Below are 24214 nucleotides of genomic sequence, written 5' to 3' on the forward strand. Positions count from 1 at the left end.
CATAAGAGAAGGTGATAGAAGGAAGAAACAAAGAATAACATAAGGAAACACAGAAAGAGGGAGTGACAGAATGATAAAAAACAAAGAATAACATAAGACAAGGTGATACCAAAGGAAGAAACAAAGAATAACATAAGGAAAGACAGAAAGAGAAAGTGATAGAAGGAAGAAACAAAGAATAACATGAGGAAAGACAGAAGGAGAAAGTGATAGAATGATTAAAAACAAAGAATAACATGAGAGAAGGTGATAAAAGGAATAAATTAAGAATAACATAAGGAAACACAGAGAGAGGGAGTGGTAGAATGATAAAAAACAAAGAATAACATAAAAGAAGGTGATAGAAGGAAGAAACAAAGAATAACATAAGAGAAGGTGATACAAAAATGAAGAAACAAAGAATAACATAAGGAAAGACAGAAAGAGAAAGTGATAGAAGGAAGAAACAAAGAATAACATAAGGAAAGACAGAAAGAGAAAGTGATAGAATGATCAAAAAAACAAAGAATAACATAAGAGAAGGTAATAAAAGGAATACATAAAGAATAACATAAGGAAACACAGAAAGAGAAAGTGATAGAAGGAAGTGATAAAGAATAACATAAGAGAAGGCGATAGAAGGAAAAACAAAGAATAACAAGGGAAGATAGAAAGAGGAAAGTGTTTGCATCGGAGTGCTGCGCATGCGCATTACCAACTGAAACACGCCAAGACATCACTGAGCTTTTCAGTAGGTGATGTTTCTGCACAAGTGTAAAAGGGTGCGCGAAACATCGCGACTTTTCAAAATGAGGTATTTGACAGTATAAATGCGCCTACTAGTGCCAACTCCAAGGCTGATGTTTACTCTTCACTTTGGTACCGGTACTTAATCATTGCATTGCCATAAGTGTAATAATAAATAAAACTTGGGTGAAATCAGATCTGACTTATGGAGGGTAAATGTAGCATATTATACATGGAAACCTGATTAATCTCTGTCTACCACTAAATACCTTTATGTTTAATTTAAACTGGAAATCATTTGAAAAAATAAACACCTCCAAAAAATTTAAATGAATACAGTGCTATCCTCCAATGACCAAAAATTATAATTTAAATTCATATTTGTGCATCTACTCCCTTTTAGACAAAAATAATAAATTTACATACATGTATCTTGAAAGTCAGATCCCTTGTGTTCTTTGCAGAATAAAATTCATTTTGTTGACAAATTATGCACTTTTCTTTACCAAACAATATCTGTCATGGGCGCCTCCAGAATGGAATGCATGGGTTAGCACATTTTTCATGCTGAACACAACACAAAAAGTAACTCCCCCTCAATCCAAATTGCGTAACTTTTTAACGACAAGGTATTTAATAAAATAATCTTGGCAGGAGTGTTCCTATATTTATTGACTAACTTTTCTGTGAAGATATGATTGATTTACCAAGTCATGCATGAGTGAGCAAACATTAAAGGGAAAATTGTCACTCTCACTTTTCTAAAGTCATACTTGTAAGGGTCATTTAGGGGATTCTGTGAAACAAGATTTTAGCGAATTTAGTTTCTGGTGCATGTTTTTGTGTTGTTGTTGTTTATCATACATTGCTTGACCACCTTACACCTATCCCAACACTTTTTTCAATATTATTGTTGGGTGAGCAAAATTAATAATTTTTTTAACTAAAATGTTTCATCACAAGTTGTGTGAACTCAAGAGGTTGTAATCGTGTCATGCTTGGGTGAGCAAACTTTAAAAATAGTGTAAGAAAAGCTAAAATGTACTGTCAAAACAGCATAAAACATAACCACTGTGACTTTTGAAAAGTGAAAATTTTGCCTGTTTGTCCACTCATGCATTACTCAATGGAGCAATTTTATTTCGGGAGAAAAGTTAGTCAATAAATATAGGAACAGTCCTGCCAATTTATTTTGCTCAAAACCTTTTCTTTAAAAGCTACGCCATTTTGATTAAGGGGGAGTTACTTTTTTTTTTGTGTTCAGATAATTGCTTGTTTTCAGGAGAAGAATATTTATTCATTTCCCTATTAATCAGTTGATTTCCTTTTTTTTTAATTGTCAGAAGATGAAGAACAATCTAGAAAGCTGATGGAAATGGATGTAACTCATTTTTCACAAAAGTGTGGATTAAAACTATATTGCACCCCCCCCCCCCCTCAATTCCATGTCAAACTTTCTGTGGGATAAAAAAAAAACACAGAGGTAGCATATATCCAAAGTACTGATTCACTCCAAGTCCAAGTCCAAGTCTGGAAGTGCTTATTTGTAGACTTCTGCCCATGTCTCTGAAAAATGAAAACAAAGATGGAAAAAAGATGGAAAAAAAAAGAGTAATCACAATTTTTTTTTTGTCCAATTGAACACCTTTTAAACATTAAACATTCATTATACATGTAGACCTGTACATGTAGTTTATTTCATATGTTGGAACAGATGGGAAATTAGTCCCGCACTACATCACATTGACATTACCTCTTCAGCCAATTTGAAGTTCCCATACGTATAGTGATTACAACTTTCAACAATTCATAACTTTTTTATATTTGGTCCAGTTTTGGTAAAGTTACAAGCACTGTACACAGAAAGATGTATATGGGACTAGGCACACATGCGGGACATGTGCGTTTATCTCTCACATCCCAATAGATAAACTAATTTACCAAATATATCAATTAATAAGCGGTTTCCCGGCATAAATTTTATCATCATGTACATGTATTAGTCAAAACATATTCTTTCACATGATTGGTAATAAGAGCTACCATTTCATTTATTGAAATTGGGGCGTTTCCAATACTGGTCTTTACCTTTAAGCAAAACAAATGTGAAAGGAGTATGGAGCACCAAGTAGCTTGTACATGGGGTCATGAGGTTAAGCCTCTGGCCAAATACCAGTGCCTTTCACAAGGCCACTCCCCAGCCAATGTTTAGATGAACATCATTGCTTGCACTACCAAAGAGATACAGTGCAGGCTTACATGTAACTAAATGTAACTATACACTAATGTACGAAAGGGGAAAGAGTGGTTGTCATACAAATGATATAAATGACCTACACATACAGTATGTAAGGAGCTTAAAGACCAAGTCCAACTGGACATAAGTTGATTTGAAGTGACATCAAGTTGATTTGAAGTAAAATCAAACAAGCATAACACTAACAATTTCATCACAATATAATGTAAAATAAGAAAGTTATGAGGCATTTTAAAATTTTAAAATATGTATTGTAGTTTCACAAAACAGTGATTATAATTTACCAGTAAATGCATAACGTGGTCTGTATGCAAATGAGTAAGCCTATGATGTCACACACTATCTTTTATGAAATTTGTTTTATAAACTTAAAATACCGGTATTTCATCTTTTTGCTCCAATAATGTAAAACATACCAGTAGTTTTTCTTCTCATGTAATGAAAAATCAACATTATTGTATACTGTGATTCAATTGAGAACTTCTCTATTATTAAATTGATGAAAAAATTGAAATACCTGAAATTTCATATATAAAATACATGTACATAAAGAACAGTGATAGTGTGACATTATCAGCTCCCTCATTTGCATACCAACCACGTTATTTGTAACACTGTTTTATGAAAAAAATGTAAAACTTAAAAATGCTGTAACTTTCTTTCTTCAAATCTTATTTTGATGACATTTTCAGTGTTATGCTTGTTTGATTATTCTCTACTTATTCAAATCAGCTTGATGTTATGGTGCACTTGGCCTTCTAGATAGGTCTATAAAAAAGAGCCATACTTAAAGTAAAGTTCTGAGCTCATTTTCCATTCCAGCTTCAATTTTTGTTCTTGGTATGTACATGTACATTGTACAGTGTACATGCAGGGACTTGATAGAGAGTTTAGCATGGACTGGACATAGTAGGTCCATGCTTGTACATGGGGTCATGAGGTTAAGCCTCTGGCCAAATACCACAAGGCCACTCCCCAGCCACTTTATGGGCCTATATGTGTCGGCTTTCATCGAAAGGGTGCGGTGCGGCGCGGCGCGGTGTGGTGTGCTCAACGCACCCATTCGATAAAAGAGGGGGGCCTTTTCTCGAAAGGGTGCGTTGAGAGCGGAGTTCCGTTTTAACACACCCTTTCGATGAAAGCGGGGGGGCTTTTCTCGAAAGGGTGCGTCGACTAGTCTTTCGCATCAGTCGTTTAAAATGAGGATCTCGGACAGAAGGTAATAGTTGCCAACTTAAGTATATCGAAAATGTATTAAATAAAATGGAATGGTCTTGAATACAGAGTGGTCTCTTTCGTTATTACTATGTTGATGGGGGAGACAGAGAGAAGGAGGGAAAGGGAAGATAAAAGGAAAGAAAGAAGAATAAGAAGAGAAGAGGGAAACGGGGGGGGGGGCGAAGGACTCTTGCCAAAAAATAAATCAGAGAGAGAGAGAAGGGAAAGGGAAAGGGAAAGAGAAGATAAAAGGAAAGAAAGAAGAGGAAGAAGAAGAAAAGAGGGAAACGTGGGCAAAGGGCTTTTGCCTCCTCCCCCCCCCCCGCCAACAAATAAATAGGAGAGAGAGAGAAGGGAAAGGGAAAGGGAAAGAGAAGATAAAAGGAAAGAAAGAAGAGGAAGAAGAAGAAAAGAGGGAAACGTGGGCAAAGGGCTTTCCTCCCCCCCCCCCCCCGCCAACAAATAAATAGGAGAGAGAGATAGAGATAGAGAGAAGGGAAAGGGAAAGGGAAAGAAAATATAAAAGGAAAGAAAGAAGAAGAAGAAGGAAGAGGGAAATGGGGGAAGGGCAAAAGGCTCTTGCCTCCTCCCTCCCCCCCCCCCCGCCAAAAAAATAAATAAGAGAGAGAGAGAGAAGGGAAAGGGAAAATGAAGATAAAAGGAAAGAAAGAAGAGGAAAAGTACAAAAGAGGGACACGGGGGCGAAGGGCTCTTGCCCTCCCCCCCCCCCCCCCCCCCAAAAAAAAATAAATGAGAGAGAGAGAGAGAGAGAGAAAAGGAAAAGGGAAAGGGAAAGAGAATATAAAAGGAAAGAAAGAAGAATAAGAAGAAAAGAGGGAAACGGGGGCGAAGGGCTCTTGCCTCCTCCCCCCCCCCCCCGCCAACAAATAAATAGGAGAGAGAGAGAGAGAGAGAGAGAGAGAGAGAGAGAGAAGGGAAAGGAAAAGAAAATATAAAAGGAAAGAAAGAAGAAGAAGAAGGAAAGATGGATACGGGGGAAGGGCGAAAGGTTCTTACCTCCCCCCCCCCTCTTCCCGCCAAAAAAATTAATAAGAGAGAGAGAGAGAGAAGGGAGAGGGAAAGAAAATCTAAAAGGAAAGAAAGAAGAGGAAAAAGAATAAGAAAAGAGGGAAAGGGGGCGAAGGGCTCTTGCCAACAAAATAAATAAGAGAGAGAGAGAAGGGAAAGGGAAAGAGAAGATAAAAGGAAAGAAAGAAGAGGAAGAAGAAGAAGAAAAGAGTTAAACGGGGGCGAAGGGCTCTTGCCTCCCCGCCAAAAGTAAATAAGAGAGAGAGAGAGAGAGAGAAGGGAAAGAAAGAAGAGGAAGAAGAATAAGAAGAAAAGAGGAAAACGGGGGCGAAGGGCTATTGCCTCCCCCCGCCAAAAGTAAATAAGAGAGAGAGAAGGGAGAGGGAAAAAAATATAAAAGGAAAGAAAGAAGAGGAATAAGAAGGAAAGAGGGAAACGGGGGAAGGGCGAAGGGCTCTTGCCCCCCTTCCCCCCCCCCCCCCGCCAACAAAATAAATAAGAGAGAGAGAGAGTGAAGGGAAAAGGAAAGAAAATATAAAAGAAAAGAAAGAAGAGGAAAAAGAATAAGAAAAGAGGGAAACAGGGGCGAAGGGCTCTTGCCTCCTCCCTCCCCCCCCCCCCCCCCGCCAAAAAATAAATAAGAGAGAGAGAGAGAATCTGTTCTGATCCTGGTCCTGATCCTCAAGAGGGATATAAAGAAGACCAATAAGAACGTTATCGTTCGAGAGAGAGTGTTTGTTGCTTCTAGAACATTTTAGAATTAAGTCCCATCACATTGCAGTTGTGGGGAGGGACTATGATTATTACCCCCTTGGATGGCTTCCCAGAGTCTGGCTTTGAAGGTTTCGACTGCGTTGCAGGCAAAGATGCTGGGGGGGGGGGGGAAAGTAAATTCCAGGCCCGTACGGTTCTTGGAAAGAAGGTGAGTCGATATATATCCGTCTTGCATCTTATGTTGGAGAAGGAGAGGGAAAGAGAAGATAAAAGGAAAGAAAGAAGAGGAAGAGGAAGAAGAATTTGTGTTCTGCCAGTGTCACAAATAGATATATAAATATGCTCATCTGACGATAATTTGATGTATAAAACCTCTCACCTTCTTGGGGCTCCGCCCCTTGGATCCAACACCAATTTGTGTCCTGCCAGTGTCACAAATAGATATAAAAATATGCTGATCTGACCGTTATTTATTGCCCAAAACCACTGAGCTTCCGGGTGCTCCACCCCCTGGACCCCACGCCAATTCGTAACCCCTGTGTCACAAATAAGGTATAAAATAATAATAATTTAATGGACAAAACTCCTGAGCTTCTGGGGGCTCCGCCCCCTGGACCCAACACCAAATTGTGTCCTGCCACTGTCACAAATAAGGTATAAAATTATGCTCATCCGACGTTAATTTTGATGATTAATATCCCTGAGCTTCTGAGGGCTCCGCCCTGTGAAAAAAACGTGTAAAAAAAAAACACGTTAATTTTTACCGTTTTGGGGAGATACCCCCCCCCCTGGCGTTCAAGGGGGGGGGGGGGTACGATTTTTCAAATTTTTGAGAGCCCCAAAAAAGATTAGTGCTCTCTAGTAATTTCGCGACTACTCCGGAACCGCGGCAGATATAAAGTTTTTCTTTCATGACTTTTTTCTTTCGAATCTTACGCATCTTTTGAAACATTTTTTTGTTGAAAATCGGACGTATAATTGCGGAGTCACGTGACCTTTTGTTTTTGCATGTCAGCCCTAAAATGGCTCATTTGTGTGATTTATGTACATATGGAAATACCATTTATTCTTTTAAAAAAAGAGAAAACATTGGTTATTTGGTCTTGTTTCAAGTTAATGTGTTTGATTTTGGGTAAAAATAGTTGAATTGTGGTTAGAAATGAAATGAAATAACAAAATAATATAATACATAAACACAAATTATCAAAACAAGAGATAACATAGGGATAAACTGGCTCTTCCAACTTTGTTGTCGTATCATTATTCTAACGAATATATGAAGTGAAAAAGAACGCTCGAATATGAATTATATATGATTTATGGGTAAAAATGTGAATTCTCTGACCTTGCTTGCATAAATTACCATAAATATGCATTTTCGCGGCGATCGGCTGTGAAACGGCCGAGATCTCAGAAGGGGGACCCCCCCCCCCCACCCTCAAGTCCACTCCAATCACATTGAAAAAAGTATGACTTAAATCATCTCTCTCATCATTATATAGTATTCATGTTTTTAATATTATTTATTGTCTATTAAACAAGTTCATAGAGAAAATACATATCTCTCTGCAACATTAAAAAAGAATCTTCATTAATATGTCTTAATTTGTATTGATAGCCTTGTGGTCGCCAACAGTGGCGTAGGCAGGGGCGTCTCCAAAGGATGGTGTGGGGGTGCGACACCCCCCCCCCCCACCTGTCAGGATATGGTCGGTAAAATTGCGCTGCCGTCGGAAAAAAAGAGAAGGGGGAGGGGAAAAAAGAGAGTAAAAGGGAAAGAAAAGAACAAAAGAAAAAGAAAAGAAAAAAAAAAAAAAAGAAAAAAAAGGAAAGAAAAGAGAAGAAAGAAAAGAAAGAAACAGAAAAACGAAAAAGAGGGAGAATAGGAAAGACAGGAGGCAAGAGCCCTTCGCCCCCGTTACCCTCTTTTCTTCTTATTCTCCTTCCTCTTCTTTCTTTTCTTTTATCTTCTCTTTCCCTTTCCCTTCTTTCTCTCTCTCTTATTTATTTTTTTTGGCGGGGGAGGGGAAGGAGGGTTATAGGAGGCAAGAGCCCTTCGCCCCCGTTTCCTTCTTCTTCCTCTTCTTTCTTTCCTTTTATCTTCTCTTCTCTTTCCCTTTCCCTTTCCCTTCTCTCTCTTACTTATCTTTTGGCGGGGGGGGGGGGGGGGGGAGGAGGAGGCAAGAGCCCCTCTTTTCTTCTTATTCTTCTTCCTTTCCTTTTTTATTCTCTTTCCATTTCCCTTTCCCTTCTCTCTTTCTCTCTTATTTATTTTTTGGCGCGGGGGGGGGGGGGGGGGGGAGGCAAGAGCCCTTCGCCCCCGTTTCCCTCTTTTCTTCTTCTTCTTCCTCTTCTTTCTTTCCTTTTATCTTCTCTTTCCCTTTCCCTTTCCCTTCTCTCTCTATCTCTTATTTATTTTTTGGCGGGGGTTGGGAGGGAGGAGGCAAAAGCCCTTCGCCCTTCCCCCGTTTCCCTCTTTCCTTCTTATTCCTCTTCTTTCTTTCCTTTTATATTTTCTTTCTCTTTCCCTTCTCTCCCTCTCTCTTATTTACTTTTGGCGGGGGGAGGCAATAGCCCTTCGCCCCCGTTTTCCTCTTTTCTTCTTCTTCTTCCTCTTCTTTCTTTCCTTTTATCTTCTCTTTCCCTTTCCCTTCTCTCTCTCTCTCTCTCTCTTATTTATTTTGTTGGCAAGAGCCCTTCGCCCCCTTTCCCTCTTTTCTTATTCTTTTTCCTCTTCTTTCTTTCCTTTTAGATTTTCTTTCCCTCTCCCTTCTCTCTCTCTCTCTCTCTCTCTTATTTATTTTTTTGGCGGGAGGGGGGGGGGGGGGTGGGGAGGTAAGAACCTTTCGCCCTTCCCCCTATCCATCTTTCCTTCTTCTTCTTCTTTCTTTCCTTTTATATTTTCTTTCTCTTTCCCTTCTCTCTCTCTCTCTCTCTCTCTTATTTATTTGTTGGCAGGGGGAGGCAAGAGCCCTTAGCCCCCTTTCCCTCTTTTCTTATTCTTTTTCCTCTTCTTTCTTTCCTTTTAGATTTTCTTTCCCTCTCCCTTCTCTCTCTCTCTCTCTCTCTCTCTGTTATTTATTTTTTTGGCGGGAGGGGGTGGGGGGAGGTAAGAAACTTTCGCCCTTCCTCCGTATCCATCTTTCCTTCTTCTTCTTCTTTCTTTCCTTTTATATTTTCTTTCCCTTTCCCTTCTCTCTCTCTCTCTCTCTCTCTCTCCTATTTGTTGGCGGGGGGGGGGGGAGGAGGCAAGAGCCCTTCGCCCCCGTTTCCCTCTTTTCTTTTTATTCTTCTTCCTCTTCTTTCTTTCCTTTTATATTCTCTTTCCATCTCCCTTTCCCTTCTCTCTCTCTCTCTCTCTCTCCCTTTCGCCCTTCCCCCGTTTCCCTCTTTCCTTCTTCTTCTTCTTTCTTTCCTTTTATATTTTCTTTCCCTTTCCCTTTCCCTTCTCTCTCTCTCTCTCTCTCTCTACTATTTGTTGGCGGGGGGGGGGGGGGAGGAGGCAAAAGCCCTTTGCCCCCGTTTCCCTCTTTTCTTCTTCTTCCTCTTCTTTCTTTCCTTTTATCTTCTCTTTCCCTTTCCCTTCTCTCTCTCTCTGATTTATTTTTTGGCGGGGGGGGGGGGCAAGAATCCTTCCTCCCCCCCCCCCCGTTTCCCTCTTCTCTTCTTATTCTTCTTTCTTTCCTTTTATCTTCCCTTTCCCTTTTTTCCTTCTCTCTGCATGTCTCCCCCATCAACATAGTAATAACGAAAAAGACCACTCTGTAATCAAGACCATTCCATTTTATTTAATCCATTTTCGATATACTTAAATTGGCAACTATTACCTTCTGTCCGAGATCCTCATTTTAAACGACTGATGCAAGAGCCCTTCGCCCCCGTTTCCCTCTTTTCTTTTTATTCTTCTTCCTCTTCTTTCTTTCCTTTTATATTCTCTTTCCATTTCCCTTTCCCTTCTCTCTCTCTCTCTCTCTCTCTCTCCCTTTCGCCCTTCCCCCGTTTCCCTCTTTCCTTCTTCTTCTTCTTTCTTTCCTTTTATCTTCTCTTTCCCTTTCCCTTTCCCTTCTCTCTCTCTCCTATTTATTTGTTGGCGGGGGGGGGGGGGGGGGGGGAGGCAAAAGCCCTTTGCCCACGTTTCCCTCTTTTCTTCTTCTTCCTCTTCTTTCTTTCCTTTTATCTTCTCTTTCCCTTTCCCTTTCCCTTCTCTCTCTCTCTGATTTATTTTTTGGCAAGAGTCCTTCGCCCCCCCCCCCCGTTTCCCTCTTTTCTTTTTATTCTTCTTCCTCTTCTTTCTTTCCTTTTATATTCTCTTTCCATTTCCCTTTCCCTTCTCTCTCTCTCTCTCTCTCTCTCTCCCTTTCGCCCTTCCCCCGTTTCCCTCTTTCCTTCTTCTTCTTCTTTCTTTCCTTTTATCTTCTCTTTCCCTTTCCCTTTCCCTTCTCTCTCTCTCCTATTTATTTGTTGGCGGGGGGGGGGAGGAGGCAAAAGCCCTTTGCCCACGTTTCCCTCTTTTCTTCTTCTTCCTCTTCTTTCTTTCCTTTTATCTTCTCTTTCCCTTTCCCTTTCCCTTCTCTCTCTCTCTGATTTATTTTTTGGCAAGAGTCCTTCGCCCCCCCCCCCCGTTTCCCTCTTCTCTTCTTATTCTTCTTTCTTTCTTTTTATCTTCCCTTTCCCTCCTTCTCTCTGTCTCCCCCATCAACATAGTAATAACGAAAGAGACCACTCTGTAATCAAGACCATTCCATTTTATTTAATACATTTTCGATATACTTCAATTGGCAACTATACCTTCTGTCCGAGATCCTCATTTTAAACGACTGATGCGAAAGACTAGTCGACGCACCCTTTCGAGAAAAGCCCCCCCGCTTTCATCGAAAGGGTGTGTTAAAACGGAACTCCGCTCTCAACGCACCCTTTCGAGAAAAGGCCCCCCTCTTTTATCGAATGGGTGCGTTGAGCACACCACACCGCGCCGCACCGCACCGCACCCTTTCGATGAAAGCCATATGTGTACGTATCACTGAAAATACTACATGCTTGCACTACATGTACAGTACACAATGCAGCCTAAACTAACTCCACTAATGTATGGAAGGGGAAAGAGAGTTTGTCATGAATGATCTGAGGAAGTCCAACTAGACATCAAGTTGATTTGAATAAGAAAAATCAATCAAGCACAACACTAACAATTTCATCAAAGTATGATGTAAAATAAGAAAGTTATGAGGCATTTTAAAGTTTTACATATGTACTGTAGTATGTACTGTAGTATGTACTGTAGTATATACTGTAGTTTCACAAAACAGTGATTATAATTTACCAGTAAATGCATAACGTGGTCTGTATGCAAATGAGTAAGCCTATGATGTCACACACTATCTTTTATGAAATTTGTTTTATAAACTTAAAATACCGGTATTTCATCTTTTTGCTCCAATAATGTAAAACATACCAGTAGTTTTTCTTCTCATGTAATGAAAAATCAACATTATTGTATACTGTGATTCAATTGAGAACTTCTCTAATATTAAATTGATGAAAAAATTGATATACCTGAAATTTCATATAATAAAATACATGTACATAAAGAACAGTGATAGTGTGACATTATCGGCTCCCTCATTTGCATACCAACCACGTTATTTGTAACACTGTTTCATGAAAAAAATGTAAAACTTAAAAATGCTGTAACTTTCTTTCTTCAAATCTTATTTTGATGACATTTTCAGTGTTATGCTTGTTTAATTATTCTCTACTTATTCAAATCAGCTTGATGTTATGGTGCACTTGGCCTTCTAGATAGGTCTATAAAAAAGAGCCATACTTAAAGTAAAGTTCTGAGCTCATTTTCCATTCCAGCTTCAATTTTTGTTCTTCTTCCTGATTGTATGTACATGTACATTGTACAGTGTACATGCAGGGACTTGATAGAGAGTTTAGCATGGACTGGACATAGTAGGTCCATGCTTGCACATTGGGTCATGAGGTTAAGCCTCTGGCCAAATACCACAAGGCCACTCCCCAGCCACTTTATGGACCTACATGTACATGTATCACTGAAAATACTACATGCTTGCACTACATGTACAGTACACAATGCAGCCTAAACTAACTCCACTAATGTATGGAAGGGGAAAGAGAGTTTGTCATGAATGATCTGAGGAAGTCCAACTAGACATCAAGTTGATTTGAATAAGAAAAATCAATCAAGCACAACACTAACAATTTCATCAAAATATGATGTAAAATAAGAAAGTTATGGCATTTTAAAGTTTTACATGTAAAACATGTAGTTTCACAAAATACTAATGCATAACATGGTCAGTATACACATTTTGTCATGTGTGAGCCTATGATGTCACACACCCACTATCTAATATTGTATTTTATTGTACAACATTTCAAATTTTCTGCTCCAAAAATGTAAAACTATCATAGTATCATGGAACAAATCATGTGGTAACTTATTGTGATTCAATTCAGAATTTGACTTCTTTATTATCAAATCTATACAAAATTGAGATATTTGAAATTTCATATATAATAAAATACATATGGAATAGTGGGTGTGTGACATCATTGGCTCCTCAATTGCATACCAAAATGTAACCTTAGAAATGCTGTAACTTTCTTATTTAAAAACTTATTTTGATGTAATTTTCAGTGTTACTGTATGCTTGTTTGATTTTTCTCTATCTATTCAAATCATGTTAGGGTTGATGTTATGGTGCACTTGGCCTTCTAGATAGGTCTATAAAAAAAGAGCCATACTTAAAGTAAAGTTCTGAGCTCATTTTCCATTCCAGCTTCAATTGTTTTTCTTATTCATGATTATATGTACCTGTACAGTCTACAGTGTACATCTACATGCACATGAATTCTTCACTACACACTATTTGATTAGCAATGCAATAGATGCTGTGATGATTGTACCCCTTGGTGTGTAATATACAAATAATGAATGGTTATGAGTTCAATAGTGCAAATATTTTCATGAGTTAAAAGAAATAATGCTAATCTTTGAAGGAATGAAAATATTTGCACTATTGAATGAATGAAAAACATTCATTATTTGTTTTATACAACATCGAAGAAGATCTAATTAATACTTTAATCAACAAATTATGCTTTACTCCTTATATTAAAGATAACTTAAAGTTGGATTCAAGTCTTCTAGATTACATGTACATTCAGATTGCCTTCGCGTCAGATACACGCAGGGATACGCGCACGGCAGAGAGGTACGCACTACGCAGTCATATATAACCAAAAATGTACGCCTGTGCAATAGAAGATCTATTGAATATCATGTGACCAACAATCCTCCAATCCAATGACAAGGATCCATGTAGGTGTTGTATAATCTTAAATATTCGATCCCATTTCTTGATGGTATTAGAATTCTTAAAGCCCTAATCCAGTTATGGTGAGCCCCCCAAAACGAGTTTTAAAACGGGTTTTGTTACAGTTTCTTGTTTTCAGCAGGTCAGTACATGTAGCATGACAAAAACCAAAACCATGATACTGTGAATAATTTTCCTCCTAAAGTTAAATATTGAAAAAATGAGAGGCAAAAATAGGTGATTCCTTGTCATAAACCAATTCATCCATGTTGTAAATGTACATGAACACGTACATGTATGTATTATGTACAGTGTATATCGTCGATTCAACATGGCGTAGAAAAAGTTCTCATGCACGGTAGCGGTGCAGCAAATATAAATATTCATGCTATAGAGGACCGTTGAAATTGAAAGCTGATCGCCTGTCTGATTATCAAGATGTTTATGATTGAAAATCGAAGTCGAATTTTGCGTTTGTCAAAAGGTTTTATTAACACTACAGTCTATTGAGGAAAACGAGTATGGTCAAACCGGTCATTCAAAGTTTTTTTAAAACTTTTTTGAGGCACTTCTTGATCATTTTGAAGCGCAATTTTTTTAGGGCTTCAATATAACCAGGGGCATCTCCAGGATATTGTCAGTAAAGTTGCGCTGCCGTCGGGGAAAAAAAGAGAAAAGGCGGAGGGAAAAAAGAGAGGGAAAGGGAAAGAAAAGAAAAAAAGAAAAGATAAAGAAAAAAAGAAAAGATAAAGAAAAGAAAAAAAGAAAAGGAAAGAAAAGAAAGAAAGAAAAAGAAAGGAAAGAAAGAAAGAAAGAAAAAGAAAGGAAAGAAAAAAGAATAAAGAAAGAGAAAAAAGAAAAAGAGGGAGAGGAAAGAAAGGAAAAGAAAGAAAAGGAAAAGAAAGAAAGAAAGAAAAGGAAAAGAAGAAAGAAAAAAGAGAAAAGAGAAACAAAATAAACGGGGAATGAAAGAGAGGTGAGAGAGGGAACTTGTTGGGTGGAGTCGTCTCGTCGTCGAGGAAGCAAGAAAGACACAGGTAAATAAATTGCTGTGTCGGGTCAGCTGTGTCAGTATTCTTGCAGAAGTATGAAGTCGGTGAGATGTATATTGTCAATCGACCAAAGTTTTTTTACCTACGAACTGTGACTTTTTATCAGCTGTGATGGCTTCGAGAGTAACTACAACTACAATACTTGTATTTTCTCGAATCGTCTTCCTTTCTCTATATTTTGATGAAACACAAAAAAAAAAAGCGCTTTGCGCGGGAGGGGAAAACTTCATTTAGAAGAGTCGAAAACAGTATAACGAATCGTCTGCTTTCTCTAATGATTTAAGAAAACGTCTAAGCTTTTTTGCGCTTCAAGCGGGAAGGGGGGAACTGAATTCAGACAAGGATTAAGAGTCAAAAACGGTACAACGAATCGTCTGCTTTCTCTAATAATTTAAGGAAACGTCTAAGCTTTTTCGCGCTTCACGCGGGAAGGGGGAAACTGAATTCAGACAAGGATTAAGATTCGAGCACGGTTGAACAAATAGTCTTCTTTCACTAATAATTTAATGAAACGTCAAAACTTCCACGCTTCGCGCGAGAGGGGGAAACTGAATTCATATAAATAGGGCTTATTAAGAGTCGATCAAACGGTGCAACGAAGCGTCTTCTCTCTATAATAATTTAATGAAACTTCAAAACTTGCAGGAGGGGTAAACCGAGTTCAGACAAGAATTAAAACTGAATTCAGATCAAGATTAAAAGTCGAGAACAGTACACCCAATCGTTAGTCTATTTCTGGACCCTATATTGATTTTTGTTATTCGCCAACTATAAGCGTTAAGCCGAGTGATACGATCCTTAGTGATCGCGATTCCCCCACTAACTGCGCTAGAATAGGGTTCAGTCCAATTCCTCCAAGTTAACGACTTTCCCTGAGATTTTTCAGGGAGATCCATGAAATTGGCCGTGCCTCCAAGCCAAAGTACTAGTCTTTGCTTGACAGCATTTTGAAGTAGTAATGGGGAAATCTGGTATGATCTGGTGATACAATGATTGTATATAATTCCTTAAAAAGTGCCATGTTGTCTCAAAATTACATGCATCTCGCTTGGTGATTACGATTGCATTGACAACTGTATTGTACATATATTTCAAACAGCAAATTCATAATTCATGTCCAATGTTTACACTATTTCGGGTTGGTGAACTTAGTGCACCTGTTTTAACTTGAGCAACATTCAAATTACAAAAGATGTACAAAATCATTCGTGAGGCCTTATTACTTTTTTTGGTTTTCCAAAATTTCCAATACTCTCGTGGATTTGTCTTTTTTGTTAATCTGAGATTATCATTTAACTGCTCTATTGTGAATGATGATTTATTTTACCAGTAATGGATGACTTCGTAACACATTTTATGTCATCATACATTCTAGTTCAGTTTATAATTGTATTATTCAGACTTGTACTTTGGAGATGTACTTTCTTATTGGAAAATGCCAATTTCAGGTTGAATTCAAACACATTATCAGATGTGTGAAATGCAAGCCATTTCTACGCAACTTTCATGATTTTTTTGTTTTAATATGGAATTTAAAAAAAAAGGGAAACAAAAAAATCTGTATTAAACAAAAATAGAAGTTTGGTTCAATGCAAATTGCAATGAAATTGCTCATGCAGAGGGGAGGGGGGTACTCCTCTGTACAAGAACATTACATACTTGCCACCGTAACTGGAAGACTTTTAGGGTTATTAATTCATAGAGGAATAAACACAATAATAACATGCCACTGCATGGCTTCCTATGATGACAAGTATTAAAATGCCATAAAATGGATGATTATGACTTGCTTTGCAAGTTATTTTTAAGGAAATCATAAAGTTGCACAAACCAGTATTATATAAGTACTATATGAAGGGAAACATAAATGTAGGTTAATGATGTGCAACACTCATGTAAGGTTAATACCTTGACTTTTAATCAGCACTTCTCCCTTTTTAATTTACCTTTTTTCCCTTCTTCTTGTCTTCTCCCTACATGTATATAGTGTTTCTTATCAGTTCCGCCTCTCTGTCTTCCCCCTTCTATTCTTGTCTCCTTCCCCTTTTCTTCCTCTTTCTCCCAATTCCCCTTCACCTCGAGTATGCAGTTCACGTCTTTAAAAATGACCCTTATAGCTTTGTAATAGGGTCTTGCAAGTTGCAAATAGACAACGTTGAATCCTGCCGAACGCTAAATGAAAGCGTTTCGCGCAGCGAAGTATAGTTAGCTAGGCATCTGTGCATGAGGCAAGGGGAGTTCGAAATGTCACATACACCTGTAGCACACAGCAGTACGTGTATGTTTATGCATAATTGGGCGCTATCAAAATTACGTAATAAGGCTTGATCTTTTGACCCTTTCTGGACTAGAATCCCACGTGTAAAACGTAAAACATCGCGAGCGAAGTTTGATTGACAGTAACTTCATGAATATTTATGAATCACTTGTTTGTGAACTTTTGACCCTTGACGTCACATTAAGCAATTGGTCTAGCGCAGTTAGTTGGGGACTCGCGATCACTAAGGATCGCATCACTCGGCTTAACGCTTATAGTCAGCGAATAACAAAAATCAATATAGGGTCCAGAACTAGACTACCCAATCGTCTGCTTTTTCTCATAATTTAATGAAACGTCAAAGCTTCCTCGCTTTGCGCGGGAGGGGGAGAAAATGAATTCAGATAAGGATTAACAGTCGAGAACGGTACAGCAAATCGTCTACTTTCTCTAATAATTTAATGACATGCCAAAACTTCGCGGGAGGGGGGAACTGAATTCAGATAAGGATTAAGAGTCGAGAACAGTACACCCAATCGTCTGCTTTTTCTCATAATTTAATGAAATGTTAAAGCTTTACCGCGCTTTGCGCGGGAGGGGGAGAAAATGAATTCAGATAAGGATTAACAGTCGAGAACAGTACAGCGAATCGTCTTCTTTTTATAATAATTTAATGAAACGCCAAAGCTTTCGTGCTTCGCGCGAGAGGGGGGAAGTTCATTCAGACAAGGATTAACAGTCGAGAACGGTACAATAAATCGTCTCCTTTTCCTAATAATTTAAGGAAACGTCTAAGCTTCTGCCCTTCGCGCGGGAGGCCTATCACCCACACCCTCTAATGAGCGCGCTTTGAGTGAATCGCTTGCTCACTACCGCCCCTCCCTAAAATAAGATCCTAGCTACGCGCCTGCATTAAAATATATAGCTATAATGCTGACTAAGTTGACGAAATAATTTGTATATTTATGTCGTAGAGGAAAATGACCATTTGCGCATACTGTACGCAAGTACTATAGATAGTCCTTAGGAAATACAATTTAGCCTTCGGCCCCGGGTATATAGGTTTAAATTTGTAAATATTGGGACATTTAATTTTGTCGGTAATTGGGAGCTAGTTTTGTCGGTAATCGTTGGCCTCTACACCCCGACACTGAAAAAGGTCTAGAGACGCCCCTGAATATAACACCATGTCACAGACACTGATAACACGTAGGGCCATGCATCTCAGATTTAACATTGTTAAACGATCCCTTTAATCAACTATACACAACGTGGGATAAATTGGGTAAGGACGAGGAATCGTCTTTTTTCCTTTCAAAGACGTCTTCAAATTATAATTACAGTGTATAAGTGGTTGTCCTGATGCCCAGAGGAGTCGAAAAACGTTGTAAGTCAAAATGTAATTACTACTTCTTTACATTTCGAAAAAAATGTGCCCCTCCCCACTGTTTGAATCAATTTCCGATGCAGGCTCTGGTGCTCCCTGGAGTTAGGGAAGAAGTAGACTGAATAAATGGTCTAAATAACACAATTTTAAAGGGAGTTGGTCTACATTTTTTTTTAATGGGATTGCATTGTCCATGATAACAATTAAATTTGGGACAGAAAAAAAGACTAAATAACATATTACCTACCAATTTGGTTGCTAGTAGTATGATGGCTAAGGAAAAACACAACTTATTGTTACAGCTTACAATACGGCTTTAAAGGGATCGTTTAACATTGTTAAATCTGAGATACACGGCCCTACATGTTATTAGTGTCTGTGATATGGTGTAATATTGAAGCCCTACAAAAATCGCGCTTCAAAATGATCAAGAAGTGCCTCCAAAAAGTAAAAATCCTTGAGTGACCGGTTTTACCATACTCGTTTTCCCCAATAGACTGTAGTGTTATGAAAACCGTCAGGCGAACGGTTTTCAAAATTTGTAATTCCAATCATAAATATCTTGATAATTAGACAGGCGATCGGCTGGTAAAAGTCATGGGGTTCCTGACTGACCTACAGGTTTATAAATATCATTGCATCATGAGCTAAATCCAGAATTTTGTTTCAGAATCTGAGACAAAGTTACCGGATCCCTTTAAGGAAGTAGCCCCTTGGTTTTTTTTTAGGCAATGGGGAAAAGTAGCCCCCATAAAAAATTAATTCCTAGCCCGCGTGTCAGTGATAATATTTTCTTAGGATATGAAAAACGAACAGTTAAACAAAACACTCCTTTTGACAAGTTTTAGTTACATGTGTAAATCATAAAGCCACACGTTTAACACAAAGTGAATAAATCATGGGTATCTGAATGTCTGCAATACTCTACATGACATATGTACGCTACAATTGTATCTATATTTGCCTTTGCTTGGAATTTAATTAGGTAAAACCGCGTTTAAAAAAAATACCTTTAAAAAAAAAAAGCCCCCCTGAGCTCCAAAATAGCCACAGCAAAATAATTAAGGGGGGCTATTTTTTTAAGGGAAAATCTGAAAAGAGCCCTCGTAAAAACAAGAGTAATTTTTGGTTGGACAGCACACGTAGTTGTTTCGCAATAGACTTCTACATATGGCTATGCATGTTAGCGCACATGTGCTAAGAGAACGTGAAAGTGCGGAAAGTTGTGCGACACTGACCAATTTCGAGCTAAGTTGGAGATCTTTCCGAGGCCCTAAATCTGATTTAATTTTGAGAGTTAAGAAAAGTTGTTTAACTGCCTGATTTGTGCAAGTTTCGTGGCTCATAAATTATTTTTTAAATTGTTACAGCTGTTGAAACGGCTGTCTGACCGAATACTGGGAATAGACCGAATACTGGGCGCGCTACCATACTCCCTTTGCAGATTTAATGATAATTTCACCCAATCGGCTGTTTTACTAACTAGCCCACACGAGAAACCAACAAAACCAACCGAAGCTCCGACGCCTGCGGCGCCGGTGTTGGAGCTTCCCGGAGTTAAAGTAGAGTAAAGGAGCCCGTTTTCGGCCACTTAAGACAAAATCCTATTTTTAGGACTCTTTACTTCCTATTTATTATCATTTCTTGTTCAAATCATGAAGCAAATATTATTATTATTTAAACAAAAAAAGAATCCCAGAAAAAAATCACGAATTGCCATGACAATATTCATTTCAATTTTCACTGTTTTGGAGCCCGTTATCGGCCGAGCGTTTCAGTTTACGGCCGCATGTACAAAGTCAATAGGAAGCGCTCGCGCGCGCCGTGCGTTTCCGCGCTGATGTACAGCACAAGCGGGCGGAGCAGGTATCCCACACCGGAGCTCCCTGGTGCTCGCCTGGCCGAAGACAGGCACAGCGGTGATCGGAAGTTGGAATCTGAATTAGACTGAGATATCGTGTGTGCGTCGCGGTGTGCGGCTGCATTGATTTAATACATGCGATGACATACTTTTGAGCTTGCGACTAGCACAAAATCGGGCTTTAAATCTGAAAAATACTTGAAATAAAGCTCATTTTATAGTACCCATATTTCTTACAGACACGCGTAAGATACTCGATTTTTCAGATTTGGGTAGCGGGACCGGCGATTACATCGCTAAAATGTGATATTTTAGGATATATTTTCCATTGCAAATGTGGTTCTTCAGTGACACTGGCATGGTATGGTATGTGTGGGATATGTGTTATGCTATTATGCGATGTATTTTAGAGTGATTTTACCTTGCATCCAACCAATCGGCCGAAAACTGGAGCTGGCCGATTACGGGCTCCTTTACTCTAGACTCTAGGCCTGTATTATAGGGCCTAGGCCTAACCTAGAATCTAGAAGTAGAAATGTGTGGTCTACTCTAGAGTAGACCAAATTTTCCGTCTCTTTCGTTCGTTAGCCTCTTATTGGGGTAGGGTCGGCCGGCTCTCTCTATAGAGACGGAAACCGTCTATACACATTCCCTTGATAACGCCACGGCCATTTCAGGTCGTAGCGTTTTGCCCCCAAAATCCCCCAAAATGTCATTTTACCTCGTGCATGTTATATTGTAAATTAGGCCTAGGGTCTAGGCTATAATAAATCAGTTCCACTTACCAACTTGACTGAAATAATCAGTTTAATAGTCCCTTTTTAGGAATTTATGGGTCAAAATCGAAATCCATTTTGAAAATCTTTTTCAACATGGATTTCGATTTTGACCCATAAATTCCTTAAAAGGGACTATTAAACTGATTATTTCAGTCAAGTTGGTAAGTGGAACTGATTTATTATAGCCTAGGCCCTAGGCCTAATTTACAATATAACATGCACGAGGTAAAATGACATTTTGGGGGATTTTGGGGGCAAAACGCTACGACCTGAAATGGCCGTGGCGTTATCAAGGGAATGTGTATAGAGTAAAGTACCCGGTAATCGGTCAGCTCCGGTTTTCGGCCAATTGGTTGGATACATGGTAAAATCACTTTAAAATACATCGCATAATAGCATAACACATATCCCACACATACCATACCATGCCAGTGTCACTGAAGAACCACATTTGCAATGAAAAATATATCCTAAAATATCACATTTTAGCGATGTAATCGGCGGTCCCGCTACCCAAATCTGAAAAATCGAGTTTCTTACGCGTGTATGTAAGAAATATGGGTACCATAAAATGAGCTTTATTTCAAGTATTTTTCAGATATAGAGCCCGATTTTGTGCTGGTCGCAAGCTCAAAAGTATCTCATCGCATGTACATGTATTAAATCAATGCAGCCGCACACCGCGACGCACACACGATATGTCTGTCTAATTCAGATTCCAACTTCCGATCACCGCTGTGCCTGTATTCGGCCAGGCGAGCACCCGGGAGCTCCGGCGTGGGATACCTGCTCGGCCCGCTTGTGCTATACATCAGCGCAGAAACGCACGGCGCGCGCGAGCACTTCCTATTGACTTTGTACATGCGGCCGTAAACTGAAACGCTCGGCCGATAACCGGCTCCAAAACAGTGAAAATTGAAATGAATATTGTCATGGCAATTCGTGATTTTTTTTTGGGATTCTTTTTTTGTTTAAATAATAATAATATTTGCTTCATGATTTGAACAAGAAATGATAATAAATATAGGGTGTCTGAACGATTTTTCAATTTTCAATTTGGGATCGTTTTTCACCATTTTTGTTTGATATTTGAATAAAAAATGTTATCAGAATAATACATTTCAAATTTCAAGTCTCACCGATGTTTCTATCAAAAGTTACAGCCCCTCCAACACGCTGGTATATTCATATCATTTTGGTCAAAATCGTCGAAAAAGACGTCCACGCAGAGTGATGTTGTTTTGCTAAATTTAGCCAAACAGCTGTATCGCGCGATATGCAAGCGTATGCATATCGTACGCATGCTGCTAAGCCAATCCGCGACTTGCAGCTTGAGCTACGCTGTCTCCGCGACATGTGCGATTGACTAGTATGGTTGGCGTTCGTCGCACAATAAACCCGGAAGTGAATGCACGTTATAGTCAATGGCAATATCGCGGAGACAACGCACGTTGTCTCCGCGATATTGCCATTGACTATAACGTGTATTCACTTCCGGGTTTATCGAGGGAATTTCCAACCATAATTTCAGTCACTTGAATTTGGGGTTTCGTTCGTGCGCGGAGATGTTACGCGATGTAACCATGGTTTGGACTGAGCGGAGCGCACGCCCCCTAATTAGCTGATCCACCAAATAGCGAGAAGGGTATTTTTAAACTGTTATCAGTTGTGATCCCTGGGGGCTAGCGAAAATATAATCACATAGAATTGTTCCTTAGGACTGGGACTACTTATCGATCGGGGCGTCATATCTCAAAAGTGACAAACCTCAGAGTTAGCCAGGACACAATGTTTAAATTGCTGTTTTGACCAAGATATTTTTAGAATTTCGGGGGCTACGCCCCTTTGGAAATATTGGAATTCACCTGCTCTTTCATATGACACCTCATTCATTGATTATCACCTTCAGGATCACAACTGATAAAGGTTTGAATCTCGATTTGAAAAAAAAAATTGACTTTTTTTGCATGGTCGCGCAATGCACGTAGGCTGCATAGGGATGCGTGTAATCTCTATGGGAAGAATTTTAGCACACAACATCGGGTGCGCGATCAGACACCCTAATAAATAGGAAGTAAAGAGTCCAATAAATAGGATATTGTCTTAAGTGGCCGAAAACCGGGTACTTTACTCTAGACGGTTTCCGTCTCTAAAGAGAGAGCCGACCTAGACCGAATTTTCCGTCTCTTTCGTTCGTTAGCCTCTTATTGGGGTAGGGTCGGCCGGCTCTCTCTTTAGAGACGGCAACCGTCTATACACATTCCCTTGATAACGCCACGGCCATTTCAGGTCGTAGCGTTTTGCCCCCAAAATCCCCCAAAATGTCATTTTACCTCGTGCATATCCAAATTTAAATTAGGCCTAGATCTAGGCTATAATACATCGGTTCCACTTACTAACTTGATTGAAATAATCAGTTTAATAGTCCCTTTTTAGGAATTTATGGGTCAAAATCAAAATCCTTGTTGAAAAAGATTTTCAAAACGGATTTTGATTTTGACCCATAAATTCCTAAAAAGGGACCATTAAACGGATTATTTCAATCAAGTTAGTAAGTGGAACCGATGTATTATAGCCTAGGCCTAATTTAAATTTGGATATGCACGAGGTAAAATGACATTTTGGGGGATTTTGGGGGCAAAACGCTACGACCTGAAATGGCCGTGGCGTTATCAAGGGAATGTGTATAGACGGTTTCCGTCTCTAAAGAGAGAGCCGGCCGACCCTACCCCAATAAGAGGCTAACGAACGAAAGAGACGGAAAATTCGGTCTAGAGCCGACCCTACCCCAATTATCCAATAAGAGGCTAACGAACGAAAGAGACGGAAAATTCGGTCTAACTCTAGTCTAGAGTAGCGCGCTAGCGCCCATTTATCTGTAAGATTTACTAGGCCCTAGATCTATAAAAATTTAGTATAGAAATTTATTACTCACTTCCTTGACAAAATGATGATCTTTAAAGTAGTTCCAGCCGGCAGCCTCCAGCATGCAGCTAGCGATCCAGATCCAGTGCAGCATTGTCTTCAGACCGACTATTTTTCCCACACATAAGTTAATGTGTGGGACTCGTACTCATACTTGTACTACTAGTCTGAGCTATGCTTGGTTGGTAAATACTGCATCGATCCTTTCTCGCTTTGTTAAATTATTGCCCTCAAATACCCTTACAATTCTTCTTTCCTGGTGTTAATCTAACCTTTCCCCATACTGTGGGTTTTAAAGGAAGATATATGATATCTGGCGAAATGGCAGAGTTGACAGTTGACATCAATGGCAGGGATATTTGAAATTGAAATCAAACATTTCGTTCTCTACCACCACCAGATGGCAGCAAACCTAACTTGAGTTCTAGTCTTCTTTTCTTCAGTTTGTGACCCTCCGACAGGCCATTTTATTGAAAATCAATCTCTGAGTAACATATTCGAATACATGAATACACAAATGAATAACATATAATAGTTCAGAATAACATAAAGACAATTAATATCAACCATAAAAAGCGAATACTGAAACCATAGCATATTGATAATAATCTGTATAATTTATATTCATGCAAGAAATAGATTTTTTTTTAAACACTGCAACATCAT

At 39.1% G+C, this 24214-nt stretch overlaps 1 long non-coding RNA gene across 1 annotated transcript; it reads right to left on the bottom strand.

Annotated features, from left to right (window-relative positions):
- Positions 1-1672: 1672 nt before the first annotated feature.
- LOC115923018 lies at positions 1673-23931 on the bottom strand. Its single transcript, XR_004063725.1, has 2 exons — positions 23559-23931; positions 1673-2292 (listed from the first exon to the last, which is right to left on the bottom strand). It is a non-coding gene; the product is annotated as an uncharacterized LOC115923018 (long non-coding RNA).
- Positions 23932-24214: the final 283 nt, after the last annotated feature.

The sequence above is a fragment of the Strongylocentrotus purpuratus genome, unplaced genomic scaffold (genome assembly GCF_000002235.5).
Source record: "Strongylocentrotus purpuratus isolate Spur 01 unplaced genomic scaffold, Spur_5.0 spur5_scaffold_13, whole genome shotgun sequence".
NCBI lineage: Eukaryota > Metazoa > Echinodermata > Echinoidea > Camarodonta > Strongylocentrotidae > Strongylocentrotus > Strongylocentrotus purpuratus.